The sequence below is a fragment of the Ovis aries genome, chromosome 3, assembly GCF_016772045.2.
Source record: "Ovis aries strain OAR_USU_Benz2616 breed Rambouillet chromosome 3, ARS-UI_Ramb_v3.0, whole genome shotgun sequence".
Classification (NCBI taxonomy): domain Eukaryota; kingdom Metazoa; phylum Chordata; class Mammalia; order Artiodactyla; family Bovidae; genus Ovis; species Ovis aries.
Window position 1 is genome coordinate 106,031,200 of NC_056056.1, and position 19,794 is coordinate 106,050,993.

General features: G+C 45.8%; 1 protein-coding gene and 1 non-coding gene across 3 annotated transcripts in view; one reads left to right on the forward strand and one right to left on the reverse strand.

The window, feature by feature from the left end:
- MERTK (MER proto-oncogene, tyrosine kinase) overlaps positions 1-19,794 on the forward strand; it is a 117,604-nt gene that overhangs the window by 4,341 nt on the left and 93,469 nt on the right. The window lies entirely within an intron of this gene.
- Positions 7,278-7,412, reverse strand: LOC114114227 (small nucleolar RNA SNORA70). The gene has a single exon (XR_003589058.2). It is a non-coding gene; the product is annotated as a small nucleolar RNA SNORA70 (small nucleolar RNA).

Consider the following 19,794-nt stretch of genomic DNA (forward strand, 5'->3'; position numbering starts at 1 on the left):
TTCCTGGCAAGAATACTGAAGTGGATTGCCATTTCCTTCTCTAGAGGAGCTACATGACTCAGGGATCGAACCCTTGTCTCCTGTATGGGCAGGTGGATATTTTAACTACTGAGCCACCAGGGAAGCATCTGCACAGAGAAGTATTTGCTCAGTGTCTGCAAAGATCAAGGCCTCTGTGGGTCTCGCTATGTCTTCCTCCCAATTCTTTCTCCCTTCTGGCTTTTCCAGAAACAGTTGCCGCAGCTCCCAGGCCCTTGTGCTTGGGGTTTGGTTGCTAGAAAACAGTTTTTCATTTCACTGTTATGCCAAAATGATTCCATTACTAGAAAGGTTACGGTAGATTTGTGGACTGTATTAAGGCCAATAGAGCAAAATTAACATTTTTTTTTATAGTCTCGACTTAAAATTAAAAGCCAATTTTTCATGTTAAAGATACTGTTTAACAGTTCCTTGTCCAGAGCAGACTGCCTAATTCCCAGGTCACTGTGGCCCGGAGTGTCTTGACTTTGGCGTGTTGTTACTAGTTTAATCTTAACCCGAAACAGGGGGCTCAGAGTGGGGGTGGGGGTGGGGGAAAATGCATCTCAGCAGGGAGTTAAGTATTATAAAATGTATAAAAAAAGCGGGTTATTCTTAAACCTGTGTGCTTCAAGGGATTGGAATGGAAATGTTAACAGGGGCTGAGTGACCAAATGGGCTGGGCTTCCTGTCCTGCCTGGCTGGCCTCTGGGGAGCCCCGGGTGCAGTGACTAACTCTCAGGACCTCAGTTCCCTCAGGGGTCTAGTGGAAATCTGCGTTGTTTGTGGAACCGTTGGGAGGATAAAGGAGGCAATGTCATGTGGTAAAAGCTCTCAAACTATCAGCTATTGTTACCCATGCTCCCTCCCTTCTGAACTCAAATTTTGTAGTAATTGTTTTTCTTAAATAAAAGGTACTGGGGGAAAAGTTTCCCCATTTCTTACTGAAATGTGTCCTAAATTGAAACCTGAAATATGAGGTCAGATCTGTGGGCCACCCGCCCCCCCAGTGGTCATAGCGCTTTGGTGGAGCGCTGTGGGGGGTCCATGCTGGAGCGCAGAATTCCTTATTCTGTAGGACTGTTTCCTGGTATTTCTGTGAACAGAACCCACACTTGTTACCTCAGACAAGGCAGGACCTGTCCTGACTGCTCCCCTTCCTGCCCCACCATGACCCTCACTCCTTGAATTCAGGCTTAACTTGGTCCAGGAATAGCTTCCCGTCATGTGCCTCTCAGGAAGGTATAAAAATGAAGTCCAGTTCCTGCTTGGTGTTTCCCACACCACTCTACTCTAAAGTGGGTGTGGTTTTGTTTTGGTTACTTTTTTTTTTTTGGTTGTTTGAGTGTAAACATCCAGATAATTCCTTTCCTTTTTTCCAGCTAAAACTAGGTTTGCCAAATGCAGGCTTCCGGAAGCTGTTTCTTGGGCGGTGCTCTTTGCCTGTGTCTGGGTGGGTGCGTGCAGGTGGTCTTGTAGCAGATGGGCTGGGCAAGGAGCCCCAGGTGTGCTCCTGGTTTCCAGGTGCGTCCTGCCTAGTGGCAGGTGTGAGCAAGCCCCCCAGGTACCCCAGGAAAGGCCCAGACTCCTCTGCCTCCCACACTCTGGGCATTTGCTAACCCCTGACCCAGAGGAAACTTGTTCTCTATCTTGTTCCTGATTCCACCCCTGCTGCCTCCAGCTAAAATGCTGAAAATGCCACCTGGCAGGAAGATCTTGCAGCCTGTTTTGGAGAGCAAGAATACTCAGAGTACCTACCAGCCAGCACTTTCTCCCTCCTGGGCCTTAGTTTGCTTTGAAGTGAGGCTGTTGAACTGTATAGAAGATTTTTTTTTTTAAATGGACCATTAAAAAAATAATTGTATTTATTTTTGACTGTGTTGGGTCTTCCTTCATTGCTGTTCAGGCTTTTCCTCTAATTGCTGTGTGGGTGCGCATGCTAAATCGCTTCAGTCCTGTCTGACTCTGTGCGCCGGATTCTCCAGGCAAGAATACTGGAGTGGGTTGGTATGCCCGCCTCCAGGGGATCCCTCCGACCAAGGGATCGAACTCTAATCTTTTACGTCTCCTGCACTGAGAGGCGGCAAGTGGGGGCTACCCTCTAGTTTTGGTGCCTGGGCTGCTCATTGCGATGGCTTCTCTTGTTGCAGAGCATGACCTCTAGGGTGCCTGGGCTTCAGTAGTTGTGGCTCCTGGGCTCTGGAGCTCAGGCTAAATAGTTCTGGTGCACGGCTTTCGTTGCCCCTCTGCACGTGGGATCCTCCCGGATCAGGGATGGAACCCGTGTCACTTGCATTGGCAGACGAATTGCTTACCGCTGAGCCACCAGGGCAGCGCGGGGTGTGGACGATTTTTAGTCTTACGTTTGTTACAGCATTGTTTCTGTTTTCTGTTGAGGCCTGTTGGCGCCGAGGCACGTGGGATCTTAGCTCCCTCGCCAGGGACCCGACCCGCGCCCCCTGCCTTGGAAGGCGAAGTCTTAACCCCCGGATGAGCAGGGAAGTTCCGCGGAAGATTCTTAACCACAGCGAAAGCCCAGGTTTTCCCTGGGCTCATGAGGCCTGGAAGCTTGGCCCCACCAGCTGCTGGGCAGCTTGCTCTCTTCGTGGCCATTTCCAGTCTGAGCCTCTGTTAGCCAGCAGGATCCAGCGGCCGTGGCCTGGCTGCCACGTCAGGTCACCTGCTTAGGTCCCAGTGTTTTACAGTGAAGTAAGGATGTTGTTGCTGTTGTTATTTAGTTGCTAAGTCATGTCCAGCTCTACTTGCGACCCAATGGACCATAGCCCGCCAGGGTCCTCTGTCCATGGGATTTTCTAGGCAAGAATGCTGGAGTGCATTGCTGTTTCCTTGTCCAAGGGATCTTCCCCACCCAAGAATGGAATCCGAGTCAAGGAAGAATAGTTATGTCTTAAAGAGTTGGTTGAAAATTCTACACTCCATTCTAAAACATTTTATTTCATCCTTTTGTCCCCACTCCAGTATTCTTGGGCTTCCCTTGTGGCTCAGCTGGTAAAGAATCCGCCTGCAATGCAGGAGACCTGGGTTCTATCACTGGGTTGGGAAGATCCCCTGGAGAAGGGAGAGGCTACCCACTCCAGCATTCTGGCCTGGAGAGTTCCACGGACTGTATAGTCCATGGGTCACAAAGGGTCGGACACAACTGAGCGACTTTCACTACACTCACTTGTCCATTTCATCCACCGTTAGATCATTTTTCACTTAATGGTAAAATGGATTTTCCATGAGTCTTGAGGGAAGACTGGGTGGGGTGGGGGAAGGAGCAGGGCAGAGGGGAGAGGGAGGAAAAGAGAGAGGAGACATGTTGACCTTATGTTTGGACGGAGATCATACATTTACACCAAAAGCTAAGCATGTTGGAGTGACGTAGACTTGGAGAAAAACCATTGCATTTCATAGTCACAATGCATAGGTGTTTGTGGCAGCAGATTTTATGCTTGTGTTTCTCCCTGTCCTCAGACATTAATGGGGTCTTCTGGATTTTTCCCAGTCAGGCCCTTCATAGGTGTTGTCTAGCTTCTGGGGAGTCAAGCAAGGCCCGGCAATATCTGATCATCACTGGGTTAGAGCTTTGCCCCAGCTCACTCTGGGATGGGGCCCATCCTCAGGATTTAGGTCTCGGGCTGGAACTTGAGGATCAGGCAAGCGCTGTCTGAAAAGCACCCTTTTCTCTATAACCTGCTTTTGGGTGCAGGGATTGTGGGTGGGGGGTGACGGCTCTAGTTGTGTCAGCATTCAGGGCCGGTGGACGTCTTAGAGTTTGCCTTAGCTCTGGTCTTTCCTCTCCTTGGACATACAAAGGAAAGCCTTGTTTATTTTGGAGAAGGGATTGTTTTGCTATTGTAAGCCACAGGGCTTTCAAAGCTGCTCATAGAAGACCGACCTCACTATCGTTTTCGAAAATGATCTTTTCTACAAGCAAGAACAGGCTGTCTTCATGGAGAATATTAGAGCATAAACTCGCTGAAAGTACTTTTCTGTCCCGGTGCTGCTTAATGAATGTGCAGTGAGGTGATGAATATTCATGGCCTCCGAAGGGTGGCCTGTTTTCCACTCGGCACAGTTCAGGGCAGGCTGCCTCCACACAGGAAGTGAAAGCACCCTTTGAGCCTCTTTTTTCTTTTTTTTTAAATTTGGGCACATGATTTGAAGATTTGTTGATGAAAACAATGTTCTTTGAAAGTTTGAGGACAAAGGAAAAAGGAAGCTCTTAGACTTTAGCAGGAAATCTACAGCATTAGGTTAAATAGAAACCACTTTGAGAGTCTGAAGATGTAAGTCCTCAGCCCGGTTGCAATGTGCAGGGAGAGTCACGTTGCAGAAATTACATGTCTCCGTTGATCAAATAGGGGGCAGATAGGTGATTCTGGGATCTCTTCTGGGCAGGACACAGGTTGCATCTGAGAGATGTGGGCTGGAACAGTTTCTCTCCTCGAGAGTCAAACACAGGGCCTGCATGAGATCAATCCACCCGCCCCTGCCCTCTGCCTGATTCTGGCTATAAGTGTCCTCAGGCATCAATCAGCCTAGAAACAGGGCCTGAGGCAGTGTAGAGTGTCCCTTAAAAATGAGTCGTGGGACTTCCCTGGCATTCCAATGGTTAAGATTGTGCTTCCACTGCAAGGGACACCGGTTTGATCCCTGGTCAGGGAACTAAAGATCCTGCATGCCTTGCGGCGTGGCCAAAAGCTAACTAGCTAAATAAAGTAATAATAAAGTCTTCATAATTCCCTGGTGCTCCAGTGGTTAGGACTCAGCACTTTCGCTGCCATGGGCCTAGGTCAAAAAATAAATGAAGTCTGAAAAAAAAAAAAAGAGTCCTGCCTGTATGACTTCTTTCCTGTGGGCAGCTACCATTCCCTGCTGCCTTTGCTGACTGTGGCCCCATGAACTACCCTCCTCTCCCCATCTCCCCACCCCCAGCTCTATCTGGAGCAATAAAAGAGTCTGGAAACACAGAGGTGTATTTCTGAGGATCCTGGACGTGCTCAAAATGCTTCAAGCTAGGCTTCAGCAGTACTTGAATTGAGAACTTCCAGATGTACAAGCTGGGTTTAGAAAAGGCAGAGGAACCAGAGATCAAATTGCCAACATTCGTTGGATCATAGAGAGAGCAAGGGAATTCCAGAAAAACATTAGTTTCTGTTTCATTAATTACTTGAAAGCCTTTGATTGTGTGGATCACATAAAGCTGGAATATTCTTAAAGAGGTGGGATTACCAGACCACCTTACCTGCCTGCTGAGAAACCTGTGTGCAGATCAAGAAGCAACAGTTAGAACTGGACATGGAACAGTGTACTGGTTCAAAATTGGGAAAGAAGTACGTCAAGGCTATATATTGTCACCCTGCTTATGTAACCTGTATGCAGAGTACATCATGCAAAATGCTGGGCTGAGTGATGCACAAGCTGGAATCAAGATTTCCAGGAGAAAAATCAACCACCTCAGATACGCACATGACACCACTCTAATGGCAGAAAGTGAAGAGGAACTAAAGAGCCTCTTGATGAGGGTGAAAGAGAAGAGTGAAAAAGCTGGCTTAAAACTCAACATTCAAAAAATGAAGATCATGGCATCTGGTCCCATCACTTCATGGCAAATGGAAGGAGAAAAAGTGGAAGCAGTGACATATTTTCTCTTCTCGGGCTCTAAAATCAATGTACATGGTGACTGCAGCCATGAAGTTAGGAGACTCTTGCTTCTTGGAAAGAAAACTATGACAAACCGAGACAGCGTTTTAAAAAGCAAAGACATCACTTTTGCTGACAAAGATCCATATGGTCAAAGCTATGGTCTTTCCAGTAATCATGTATAAAGAAGGCTGAGCGCTGAAGAATTGATGCTTTCAAATTGTTGGCCTGCAGAAGACTCTTGAGAGGCTTTGGACAGCAAGCAGATTAAACCAGTCAATCCTAAAGGAAATCAACCCTGAATAATCATTGGAAGGACTAATGCTGAAGCTGACGCTCCAGTACTCTGGCTACCTGATGCAAACAGCAGGCTCATTGGAAAAGACCCTGATTCTGGGAAAGACTGAAGGCAAAAGAAGAGGATGGCAGAGGCTGAGATGGTTGGATGGCCTCACCAGTTCAATGGATATGAACTTGGGCAAACTCCAGAAGACAGTGAGGGACAGGGAGGCTGGCGGTGCTACAGTCCATGGGGTCACAAAGAGTCAGACATGACTTAAAGATGGAACAACAACAGTGTGTGGGATTGATGTTAATTCTTCTTTAAGCATTTGGTGTAATTCTCCAGTGAAATTGTTTGGGCCTGAAAATTTGTTTTGTGGGTGTTCGTTAAATTATAAATTCAATTTCCTTACCTGGCGCTGTTCAAATTATCTATTTCATATTGAGTGAGTTGTGGTTCAGTTCAGTTCAGTCGCTCAGTCATGTCCAACTCTTTGTGACCCCAGGGACTGCAGCACACCAGGCCTCCCTGTCCATCACCAACTCCTAGAGTTTACTCAAACTCATGACCATTGAGTCAGTGATGCCATCCAACCATCTTATCCTCTGTCGTCCCCTTCTTCTCCTGCCTTCAGTCTTTCCCAGCATCAGAGTCTTTGCAACTGAGTCAGTTCTTCGCATCAGGTGGCCCAAGTATTTGGGAGTTTCAGCTTCAACATCAGTCCTTCCGATGAATATTCAGGACAGATTTTCTTTAGGATGGACTGGTTGGATCTCCTTGCAGTCCAAGGACTTGTGAGTTGTGGTAGTTTGTGTTTTTTGAGGAGTTGGTCCATTTCCTCTGTTGTTGAATTTGTATGTAGAGTTGTTCATAGTATTTAGTTATCATTATTATGATTTTTGTGGTTTTTTGCCAGGAAAGTAGGATTTATTGGTGGGCATGAGTAAGGAGGGGACAGTGCCAAGGCTCTCGGGAGTACAGAGCCTGCCACTTGTCCAGGGGCCATGATTAGGATGTATTTAACCACACAGCTATCTGAGATGAGCTGCTTTTCTGTCACCGTGTCTTCAAACTCATCTACAGTAAACTTGGTCAGTCCCCACATCTCGGAGATGTGGATCTTCTGGCAGCCTGGGAACTTGAACTTGGCCCTGAGACGGGCCACAATCACATGCTCTTTATTCTGCAGCTTGTTGTGGGTGGACATTATGACTTGGCCAATGTGGACTCTGGCCACTGTGCCCTGGGGCTTTCCAGAGGCACTGCGTACACTTGTCTGGAGCCTAGATTGGGGACAGCATACTAGACCTGAGTGTCCACTGGAAAGGGCTGTCTGCAGGGTCCCTTAGAGCAACCCATGCAGGCAGCAGGCTGCAGAAACTACGGAGGAGGCTGCTGTGTGCAGCTGTTGCACACTAGACTCCCACAGGGCAAGGAGCACAGTGGGCTTAGTTGGTAGCACAGTATTTCATTATTATACTTTTGACGTCTTCAGAGTCTGTAGTTATATTCCCTGTTTCATTCCTGATATTAGTAATTTGTGTCTTTTTTTTCTTTGTCAGTCTTGCTAGAGACTTATCAATTTTATTGATTTTTTTCAAACAACTAGATCTTTGTTTCATTGATTTACCCTATAGCTTTTCCTTTTTCAATTTATTTCCTATATTTATTTTCTTCCTTCTTTTTGTTCTGGGTTTGGCTTGCTCTTCTTTTTCTATCTCATGAGCACAGACTACTAACTAAAATTTCCTCTCAAAACCATGTCAACTATGTCCCACATAGTTTGATATATTGTAACTTCATTTTCACTCTGTTCAGTGTATTTTTAAAAATTTCCCTTGAGACTCTGCCTTTGCTCCATAGATTATTTAGCTGTTAGTGTGCAAGTATTTGGAAAATTTCTAGTTACCTTCTGTTATTAATTTATATTTATTTCCATTGTAATCTGGGAATACATACTGCACCACTTTAGTTCTTTTAAATTTGTTGAGATTGGCTTTATGGCTCACGATGTGGTTTATCTTAGTTTATATCCCATCATCATTTGGAAAGGATGTGTGTTCTGCTGCTGTTGGGTGGAATGTTCTATAAATGTAGTCTAGACTCTTTTCATTGGCAGTCTTATCAAGTTCTTCCATATCCTGGTTTATTTTGTGCCCAGTTCTTTTTTCAGTTGTTGAAAAAGAGATGTTGAAGTCTTTGCTATAACTGTTGATTTCTTTACGTCTCCTTTCAGGCCTTTTGGGTTTTGCTTCACATACTTTGCAGCTCTTTGCTTTGGCTCATACTCATTTAAGACTGCGATGTCTTCTTGGTAGACAGACTTTGGTCATTACATAATATGTCTTACTGGTAATTTTCCTTGTTTTGAAATCTACTTTATCTGATGTTAATGTAGGCATCCTGCTTTTCTTTTCGTTGTGGTTGTATGATTTTTTTTTTCTATCTTTTGTATTCAACTTGCCTGTATCATTTTATTTGGAGTGAATTTTTTTATAAATGGCAGATAGTTGGGTCATGTTTCTTTAATCTACTCTGCCAGTCTTTGTATTTTAATAGAAGTATTTAGATCATTTATATTTAATGTGATTAGTGGTCTATTAGGTGTTGATGTTTTACCAGTTCAAGTGAATTATATAATTCCTACTTCCTTTTAAGTCCCTTTCATTTCAGTTCAGTCACTCATTTGTGTTCGACTCTTTGCGTCCCCATGAACTGCAGCACGCCAGGCCTCCCTCTCTATCACCAACTCTGGGAGTTCACCCAAACCCATGTCCATTGAATTGGTGATACCATCCAACCATCTCATTCTTTCTCATCCCCTTCTCCTCCTGCCCTCAATCTTTCCCAGCATCAGGGTCTTTTCAAGTGAGTCAGTTCTTTGCATCAGGTGGCCAAAGTATTGGAATTTCAGCCTCAGCATCATTCCTTCCAGTAAACACCCAGGACTGATCTCCTTTAGGATGGACTGGTTGGATCTCCTTGCTGTCCAAGGGACTCTCAAGAGTCTTCTCCAACACTACACTTCAAAAGCATCAATTCTTCGGTGCTCAGCTTTCTTTATAGTCCAACTCTCACATCCATACATGACCACTGGAAAACCATAGCCTTGACTAGATGGACCTTTGTTGACAAAGTAATGTCTCTGCTTTTTAATATGCTGTCTAGGTTGGTCATAACTTTCCTTCCAAGGAGTAAGTGTCTTTTAATTTCATGGCTGCAGCCACCATCTGCAGTGATTTTTGGAGCCCAGAAAAATAAAGTCAGCCATTGTTTCCACTGTTGCCCCATCTATCTGCCATGAAGTGATGGGACCAGATGCCATGATCTTTTTCCTGATTGTTGAGCTTTAAGCCAACTTTTTTACTCTCCTCTTTCATTTTCATCAAGAGGCTCTTTAGTTCTTCTCCACTTTCTGCTGTAAGGGTGGTACTATCTGCATATCTGAAGTTACTGATTAAGTCCCTTTAGCTCCCCAATTAAGCATAATTATCTTAAATATTTCTTCATCGTATATAAAATCACATCAGACAGTGTTGCAGTTTTTCTCCAAACATCAGACATAGTTTAGAAAAAGAGAAGAAATTCTATTGTATTGATCAATATTTTTGTTTTCTGTATTTGTTTCTTCCTCTTAATGATTTAGGCTTTATTTTTTATTGTTTCCATTCTATTTGCAGAATATCCTTTAGCTATTCTTTTAGAGTAGGTCTGCTGATGACAGATTCTCTTAGTATGAAAATATTTTGGTTTTCCTTTCATTCCAGAAGAATTCTGAGTTGACATTCCTTCTCTCTTATCACTTAGGAAAATGTGCCACTTCCTTCTAGAAATTCACTGTCATTTGAATTGGTTTCCCCTGTAAGCAAGTCTCTCTCAGTGCTTTAAAAACTCTTTTTATTTTGTCTTTAGGATTCAGAAGTTTGACTGTAATGTGTCTTGGTGTGGATATGTTTGAGCTTATCTTAATTTGGATTCGTTCAGGTGTTTTACTTTGTAGGTTTATATCTTTTGTCATATTTGGGGAGTTATCAGCCTTTATTTCTTCAAGTGCTTTTTCAGCCTTGCCCTCTTTGTCTTTTCCTTCCAGAACTCTGATGATACAAATGTTAGATCTTTAGTAATAGTCTTACAGGTTGCAGAGACTCCGTTCATTTTTTTCTGTTGTTCAGATTGGATAATTTCCTATTGCTCTATCTTCTGGTTCACTTATTCTTTCCTCTGCCCCTTCATTCTGCTATTGAGCCCATCCACTGAGTTTTTTATTTTGATTATTGTATTTTTTAGTTCAAAAGTTCCCATTTGCTTCTCTTCTCACTCTTCTAGTTCTTTACTGAGACTTTATATGTATTTGCTAAAAGGCTTCCTATTTTATTCATGAATTTCATATTCAGTGAAGTCTTTTTTAAATATCTATTTCACTGCACCAGGCCTTGGTTGTGGCATGCAGGATCTTCAGTCTTTGTTGCGGCATGTGGGTTGTTTATTTGCGACGTGTGGGATCTTTGAGTTATGGTATGAGAACTCCTAGCTGTGGCATGTGGGATCTAGTTCTCCAGTGAGGGACTGAACCCAGGCACCTCACATTGGAAGTCGGAGTCTTAGCTGCTGGACCACCAGGGAAGTCCCTCATTGAAGTATTTTTATGATTCCTTCTTTAAAAGCTCTTTTGAATAACTCTCTGTTATCTTGGTTTTTGTATTTCATTCAGTTTGAGACAGAATTTTTTTTTTTATTGAAACTTAGACATTGAGAGTATTATGTGACTGACTCTTATGTGTCTTTTGTTTTACGTAGTTTCCTCTGAACTGCTGTGGGGGTAGAATTCTAGGTTCCCCAGTGGGTAGCCTTTTCCTTCTCCGGGGACCTTCCCAACCCAGGGATCGAACCCAGGTCTCCCACATGCAGGTGAGCTATGAGGAAAGCCCTGGGTTCCCCACTCAACCTCCATTGACATCTAAGGGTGGGATGTTGTTGCCAGTCAGAGGTAGGGTGGGAGTTCTGGCTGGGGAAAGGGTAAGAGTGCCTGATTACTTTATGACAGTTCCCACCTGACCGCCACTGACCCTAGGGGAGTAGTGAAATCTCTGACTCTCTACTGGTTCTCCTCTCATACCGCCCTGCTGGGGACAAGGAGAGATGCCTCATTCATGACGTGTGGGAATCCCGTATGGGCTTTACTGACAGCAGGCAGTGGGGTGAAAATGCCACCTCTCTTCTTGGCCTTCTCTGATACCACCCAGTGGAGCATTTGTGGCACCTCTTTATGGCCTGGTCAGGGTTCAAGTCTAGGTTGCCCACTTGACCTTTGCTGGCATGGGTGGGGATGGGGCCATGGCTTTTTCTGGATTGTTTGCCTGGAGAGGAGCAGTTTACTGTTTAAAAGCCTTCTGTCTTGCCCAGCTGCCCTTTCCTAGTCCTTTGATTAGAGGTAACAGGCTTTTGTTGTTGTTTTTTGTCTTTGCCTGTTAGCATTTCCAAATCTGGGATGCCCCAAACAAAAGGACAGTCAGGGAATTCATCACCATGTTATTCTTAGGTCCCCTGGGTCCCTGGTCAAACTACTGTCTCTCCACTCTTCAGAGTTTTTTTAAAAGCTCCTTTCATATGTAATACCCTGTGTTTTTAGGTGTACTTAGTGCAAGAAGTAGGGAAAGATCCATCTACTCTGCTTTCGGAGGGAATTCTTTGCCCTCTTGTCACTTGGGAAAGATATGGACAAACGGTGCTGACTAAGGTGTTCGGACCTTAGAGATGGTGACTTTTTTTTTTTTTAATGATTTATTTATTTACTTAATTGTTGGCTGTGCTGGGTCTTCGCTGCCACACTCAGGCTTTCCCTGGTTGTGGTGAGAAGGGCTGCTCTTCATTGTGGTGCACAGGCTCCTCACTGAGGCGGCTTCTCCTGTTGTGGAACGCGGGCTCTCGGCTCACGGGCTTCAGCAGTCGCAGCTCATGGGCTCCACAGTTGTGGCGCATGGCCTTAGCTGCCCCGTGGCTTGGGGGGGTCTTCCCAGACCAGGGATCGAACCCATGTCCCCTGCATTGGCAGGTGGATTCTTAACCACTGGACAACAGGAAAGTCTGAGATGGTCACATTTTTAAAGGAAATGTTTCTTCCTGAAAAGAATGGCTAAAATTAATAGGATTTCAAGTATTAGGGGGCTGGAGGATGTGTGTTGTGGGTGGCAGGGCAGAGGAGTTAAACTTGGGGACAGAGCATCTCTCCTGGGTCTTGTGAAAGCCACGGCTGGCCCTTGCAGAGAGCCAGCCCCAGACACGGGGGCCAAACTTTACCACTCTGGCCAGAAAGTGTCCCCTCAGCCTGTCTATGACACTTGGCGTGCTGCCAAAGGGGAAAGAGAAGGAAAACCACCCTTGCTTGGGTAAACATATATTCCTGTTTCCCTGCCAGAGGCTGAACGAGCCAAGTCAGCATAATCGGTTCCATGTGTGCGCCTGTGGCAGTCCAGGCGTGACTGGCTGTGCCTTGGAAGCAAAGCAGATCGGCCGTTCCGGGTTGTCGTGCACCTGGGCACTGCGCTCCTCTGCTGGCTGAGAGGGGCAGGCGTTACATGTCTTCCTTCCCAGACCAGGAGAGCAAGTCTCAGAAGGACACGCAACTGGGGAAGGGAATTTCTGGTGGTCTAGTGGTTAAGACTCTGGACTTCCACTGTGAGGGATGCAGGTTCAATCTCCGATCGAAGAACTATTAATAAGGTCCCACATGCCTCTGTGGTGCAGCCAGAACAAGAAAGGACAAGTGACTGGTACACGGTCACCTGGCTTCTGAGTGGCTGAGCCAGAACTGAACTCTGATATCATACGTCTTGTTCATCCCAGGCTCCCAAGCCACAGTGCATTTAAAGTATCAGGGTTCCCAGGCAGGAGCCCCCTACCCCCGAGATGATTTGGTCCACCAGATGGACCCATTCCCTAATACCCTAGGAATTAGGTCTGACCCCAATTCCTCTAGAATCACTAGAGGAGATTTTTTAAAATCCCAATATCTAAGCTGTACTGCTGGCCAATAAATTCAACCTCTGGGTGAAACACAGGCATCAGAGTTTTAAAAGCTTCCCTGGAGATCCTGACATTCTGCTGGTTTTGAGAGCATGGTGGAGAGTTAGGAGATAATGGTGAAGATTCATAGTCTGAATCTGGAGCTCTGTTTTCTGGGTGCATTAGTGCTCAACTTTCAGAAAGGACTGGACTTCCCAGGTGGCTCACTGGGAAAGAATTCACCTACCAATGCAGGAAACACAGTTCAGTCCCTGGGTTGTGCAGATCCCCTGGAGAAGGAGATGGCAGCCCACTCCGGTATTCTTTCCTGGAGAATCCTGTGGACGGAGGAGCCTGGCAGGGGCCGCAAAGAGTGAAACACAACTGAGCAGCTGAGCACGCAAGCAACAGAAAGGACCAGGGGGTCACAGTCTGCTGGGAAAGGTGCCTTTGCAAAGCACTTCTATTGAGAAAAAGTCAAATGCTCAAATCAAAAAATGGGTGCAAGCTGAAGTGGGTGATGGGGGGCTATAAAGCCCTTCAGGCTTCTTGCAACTTCTGTGGCTGAAGTGTGTGCACAGGTTCTGCTTGGAAGGAGAGCTGTGAGCAGTCCTGAAGAGAGATCTTAGTTCCCAGCCCAGGAATTAAACCTGGGTAACCTGGAAAAACAAGAATTCTAGCCACGAGACCACCAGGGGCTAGAAGCAAAGTGGCCTGAGTTCTTGACCCTGTTTGAAAGCAAGAATGTTTCAAGGAGGCAAAAACTGCAAACAGACACAGTTTATTATTAGAGACACAGTATAATATATGGGAGAGACTGAGTGTGAGGGAAACTGGGTCTTGTTCCATTAGTCTTTCCCGTCAGGAAGCTTCCATAAGCCTCTTATCCTTCTCTGTCAGAGGGCTGACAGAATAAAAACCACAGTCGCAGAAAACAAATCAAACTGATCAAATGGACCACAGCCTTGTCTAACTCAATGAAACTAAGCCATGCTGAGTAGGGTCACTCAAGACGGACAGGTCATGGTGGAGAGTTCTGACAAAATGTGGTCCGCTGGAGAAGGCAAACCACTTCAGTATTCTTGCCTTGAGAATGAAAAGGCAAAAAGATAGGACACTGAAAGATGAACTCCCGAGGTCGGTAGGTGTCCAGTATGCTGCTGGAGATCACTGGAGAAATAACTCCAGAAAGAATGAAGGGATGGAGCCAAAGCAAAAACAACACCCAGCTGTGGATGTGACTGGTGATGGAAGCAAGGTCCGATGCTGTAAAGAGCAATATTGCATAGGAACCTAGAATGTCAGGTCCATGAATCTAGGCAAATCGGAAGTGGTCAAACAGGAGATGGCAAGAGTGAACATCGAAATTCTAGGAATCAGCAAACTAAAATGAACTGGAATGGGTGAATTTAACTCAGATGACCATTATATCTACTACTTTGGGCAAGAATCCCTTAGAAGAAATGGAGTAGCCATCATAGTCAACGAAAGGGTCCAAAATGCAGTACTTGGATGCAATCTCAAAAACAACAGAATGATCTCTGTTTGTCTCCAAGGCAAACCATTCAATATCACAGTAATCCAAGTCTATGTGCCGACCAGTAACGCTGAAGAAGTTGAGTTGAACAGTTCTATGAAGACCTATAAGACCTTCTAGAACTAACACCCAAAAAAGATGTCCTTTTCACCATAGGGGACTGGAATGCAAAAGTAGGAAGTCAAGAAACACCTGGAGTAACAGGCAAATTTGGCCTTGGAATGCAGAATGAAGCAGGGCAACGGCTAACAGAGTTCTGCCAAGACAACGCACTGGTCATAGCGAACACCCTCTTCCAACAACACAAGAGAAGACTCTACACATGGACATCACCAGATGGTCAACACCAAAATCAGATTGATTATATTCTTTGCAGCCAAAGATGGAGAAGCTCTGTACAGTGAGCAAAAACAAGACCGGGAGCTGACTATGGCTCAAATCATGAACTCCTTATTGCCAAGTTCAGACTTAAATTGAAGAAAGTAGGGAAAACCACTAGACCATTCAGGTATCAACTAAATCAAATCCCTTACAAATGTACAGTGAAAGTGACAAATAGATTCAAGAGATTAGATCTGATAGAGTGCCTGAAGAATTGGACAGAGGTTCGTGACACTGTACAAGAGGCAGTGATCAAGACCATCCCCAAGAAAAAGAAATGCAAAAGGCAAAATAGTCCTCTGAGGAGGCCTTACAAATAGCTGTGAAAAGAAGAGAAGTGAAAGGCAAAGGATGAAAGCAAAGATATACCCATTTGAATGCAGAGTTCCAAAGACTAGCAAGGAATAAGAAATAACAAAGAATAAGAAAACCTTCCTCAGAGATCAATGCAGAGAAATAGAGGAAAACAATAGAATGGGAAAGACTAGAGGTCTCGTCTGGAAAATTAGAGATACCAAGGGAATATCTCATGCAGATGGGCACAATAAAGGACAGAAATGGTATGGACCTAACAGAAGGAGAAGATATGAAGAAGAGGTGGCAAGAATACACAGAACTATACAAAAAAGATCTTCGTGACCCAGATAACCACAATGGTGTGATCACTCACCTAGAGCCCAACCTCCTGGAATGCAAAATTAAGTGGGTCTTATGAAGCATCACTATGAACAAAGCTAGTGGAGGTGATGGAATTCCAGTCAAGCTATTTTAAATCCTAAAACATGATGCTGTTTAAGTGCTACACTCATTGTGTCCTCAAATTTGGAAAACTCTGCAGTGGCCACAAGACTGGAAAAGCTCAGTTTTCATTCCAGTCCCAAAGAAGGACAATGCCAAAAAATGTTCAAACTACTGCACAATTTCACTTATCTCTGCTGCTGCTAAGTCACTTCAGTTGTGTCCGACTCTGTGCAACCCCATAGACGGCAGCCCACCAGCCTCCCCCGTCCCTGGGATTCTCCAGGCAAGAACACTGGAGTGGGTTGCCGTTTCCTTCTCCAATACACTCATCTCACACGCTAGCAAAGTAATGCTCAAAATTCTCCAAGCCAGGCTTCAACAGTAGATGAACTTTGAACTTCCAGATGTTCAAGCTGGATTTAGAAAAGGCAGAGGAATGAAAGGTAAAATTGCCAATATCCGTTGGAACATAAAGCAGGAGAGTTCCAGAAAAACATCTACTTCTGCTTTGACTACACCAAAACCTTTCACTATCTGGATCACAACAAACTATTGAAAATTCTTCAAGAGATGGGAAGACCAGACCACCTGTCCTGCTTCTTGAGAAAACTGTATGCAGGTCAAGAAGCAGCAGTTGGAACCAGACATGGAACAACGGACTGGTTCCAAATTGGGAAAGGGGTACGTCAAGGCTGTATATTGTCACCCTGCTTATTTAACTTCTATGCAGAGTACATCATGAGAAACGCTGGACTGGATGAAGCACAGCTGGAGTCAAGATTGCCAGGGGGAGTATCAGTAACCTCAGATATGCAGATGACACCACCCTTATGGCAGAAAGTGAGGAAGAACTAAAGAGCCTCTTGATGAAAGTGAAAGAGGAGAGTGAAAAAGCTGGTTTAAAACTCAACACTAAAATACTGAACGGACCAGTTAGGTGTTAAGAAAGAAACAAGATAATTGGCCAAAGGTAAATGAAGACCTGGAAGGACTGTCCTGTATAAGTGATTAACATCACCTCCTTACTGTGCACCTCCTCACTAAGTTCAGTTCAGTCCAGTTGCTCAGTCATGTCCGACTCTTTGCGACTCCTTGAAGCGCAGTACACCAGCCCTCCCTGTCCATCACCAGCTCCCGGAGTCCACCCAAACCCATGTCCATTGAGTTGGTGATGCCATCCAACCATCTCATCCTCTCTCATCCCCTTCTCCTCCTGCCCTCAATCTTTCCCAGCATCAGATTCTTTTCAAATGAGTCAGTTCTTCGCATCAGGTGGCCAAAGTATTGGAGTTTCAGCTTCCACATCCATCCGTCCAGTGAATATTCAGGACTGATTTCCTTTAGCTTAGACTGGTTGGATCTCCTTGCAGTCCAAGGGACTCTCAAGAGTCTTCTTCAACACCACAGTTGGAGAATCAGTTCAAAAGCATCAATTCTTCGGCTCTCAGCTTTCTTTATGGTCCAACTCTCACATCCATATGTGACTACTGGAAAAACCATAGCCTTGACTAGACGGACCTTTGTTGGCAAGGTAATGTCTCTGCTTTTTAATATGTTGTTTGGGTTGGTCATAACTTTTCTTCCAAGGAGTAAGCGTCTTTTAATTTCATGGCTGCAGTCACCATGGTCTTGTAGCCCCCCAAAATGAAGTCGGTCACTGTTTCCTCTGTTTTCCATATCTATCTGCCATGAAGTGATGGGACCAGATGCCATGATCTTTTCTGAATTTTTGAGCTTTATGCCAACTTTTCCACTTTCCTCTTTCACTTTCATCAAGAGACTCTTTAGTTCTTCTTCACTTTGTGCCATAAGGGTGGTATCATCAGTGTATCTGAGATTACTGATATTTTCCCTGGAAATCTTGACTCCAGCTTGTGCTTCATCCAGCCCAGCGTTTCTCATGACGTATTCTGCATATAAGTTGAAAATAAGCAGGGTGACAGTATACAGCCTTGACGTACTCCTTTCCCGATTTGGAACCGGTCTGTTGTTCCATGTACAGTTCTGGTCCGTGGACCCTCCCCAAAATGTGTGTGCAACTTTTTGCTAAGATGGATCCCACGACAGAGGCCTATGAGTATATGTCCGCACTTATTATGGGGTGGGGGTCAGCTCCCTTTTCCATCCCCAAGAAGCCTTCCTGTGCATGTGTAGGCAGGAAAGTTTTTTTGACCTCTGGAGTGGACACCTTATCTCTTTTTTTAGCAGAGCTCAGCTTCTGCCACTAGCTTTGTCCTTGGAGTTTCTGAGTGAGAACAGAGGTTCAGTTTTACTCCGCTTGACAAACACCAGGTGTCCAGCCCAGAGGCCCACCGTCTCCTACCTCAGTTCCACATTTTTTATTGAGCCAGTGTACTGGGGGGACCAAAGGAAGTAGAATCAGCCTGATAATCGTGGGTTTGGCTCTGAGGCCCAGGCCCTTGCACTCCCTCAGATCAGGGCTCAGAGAGGGTGGGTAGCTGGCTTAGTGTGTTGGGGTCCTTGTTTGCCCCTTCGAACCCCCTCCTCACTCTGCTCTCTGCCCTAGGAGGCCAGTCGATGGGGGCGGGGGTGAAAATGAACTCCCTGGGCCATGGCTCCAGCCAGTTTGTGCTGAAAGAGACCAAGCTGTATTTATTTAACTAAGTATAAACCACATAGGCATTGTTTATTTGAAGTTCCAGTATAACTGGGGCATCCTGCTTGTTAATCTGGCAACTATCCCGACCCTCTCCCCCACCGCACCCCACCGCCCATGTAGAAACTCTGGCCTGCCAGCACTGTTTCATACCAGCCCCGCTTTCTTCTCTCTCTGCAGCGCTCAGTTCACTGGTGTCTGTGCTTTTTCCTGCTGAGGCTGTGATCCCTCCAGGCATATGCAATCTACCAATTATTCCTCTTTCTTTCCGGAAAGCCCCTGCTGGGGCCCCTCCCTCAGGTCAGCTCATGGTTTCTGCCTTGCAGGCTTTTGCTGCACTGTTAAATTTTCTCCAAGTGGCGGAGTGCTCTTGTTTACCATTTATAGTTTGGTAGCAATCAGATCGGAGGAGCCTGGAGGGCTGCAGTCCATGGGGTCGCTAAGAGTCGGACACGACTGAAGCGACTTAACTTTCACGTTTCACTTATATGCATTAGAGAAGGAAATGGCAACCCACTCCAGTGTTCTTGCCTGGAGAGTCCCAGGGACGGGGGCGCCTGGTGGGCTGCCGTCTCTGGGGTCGCACAGAGTTGAACATGACTGAAGTGACTTAGCAGCAGCAGCAGCAGTAGCAACCAGGTCAGGTGATTTCAGGTTGAAAGGTTTTTGAAAAAATGTCCTCTTATCAGTGTTGCTTCTCTTTATCAATTGAGACTCCTGTTTTCATAAAGTGACTTGTTACTAAGTAGAAAGTTTTTGCTTGTTCTGGATTTGGCCTCAGCCAGTTTTGGGAATGAGAGGATCAGTTTTTAACCAAGTAACAGGGAAGCCACTCAGGGACATGATTCAAATATCAGCCAGGGAGGGGGGCACACATGGAAGGGGTGTCCTCTGGTCCACATGCAGGCCTCTTTCCTGGGGTGGGGGGACAGGGGGCATGACAAGGGAGGGGGACAGGGAAGTGGTCACCAACAGGATTCCAGGTGCCAAAAGCCTTTTCTGTGAACTGCAATCTCACCCCAGAAGGGGGCCTTTCTCCTTCCATCCATGGGGGCTGCTTGATAGCAAATGTCACCCTGGGACAGAGGGGCTGAGGAGCTCTTAGCGCCTGGGCAAAGCACATCCTGGGCTTCCTGGGTTACTCAGCGGTAAAGAACCCATCTGCCAGTGCAGGAGAGGTGGGTTCAGTCCTCGGGTCGGGAAGACCCCCTAGAGGAGGTAATGCCAACCCACTCCAGTATTCTTGCCTGGAGAATCCGTGGACAGAGGACCCGGGCGGGCTACAGTCCCTGGGATTGCAAAGAGCCAGACATGACTTAGCAACTACACAGCAAAAGCGCGTCCTCACGGCCCACTCCTGCTCTGCAGTGCGGGGCATGACACCCCTGAGTTCAACAGTAAGTCCTCACTCTTGCAGCCTCCTCTGGGCCTTCAGGTTTTGAGGCTGAATTTCAGAGAGGTCCGCTCATGTCGCCAGCTGTTCTGTTGTCTGACAAGGAGTACAAAGAGCCAGATGTGGGCTATACGACTGACGCTTCAGCCATGCCCTTATTTGACCCATCTGGC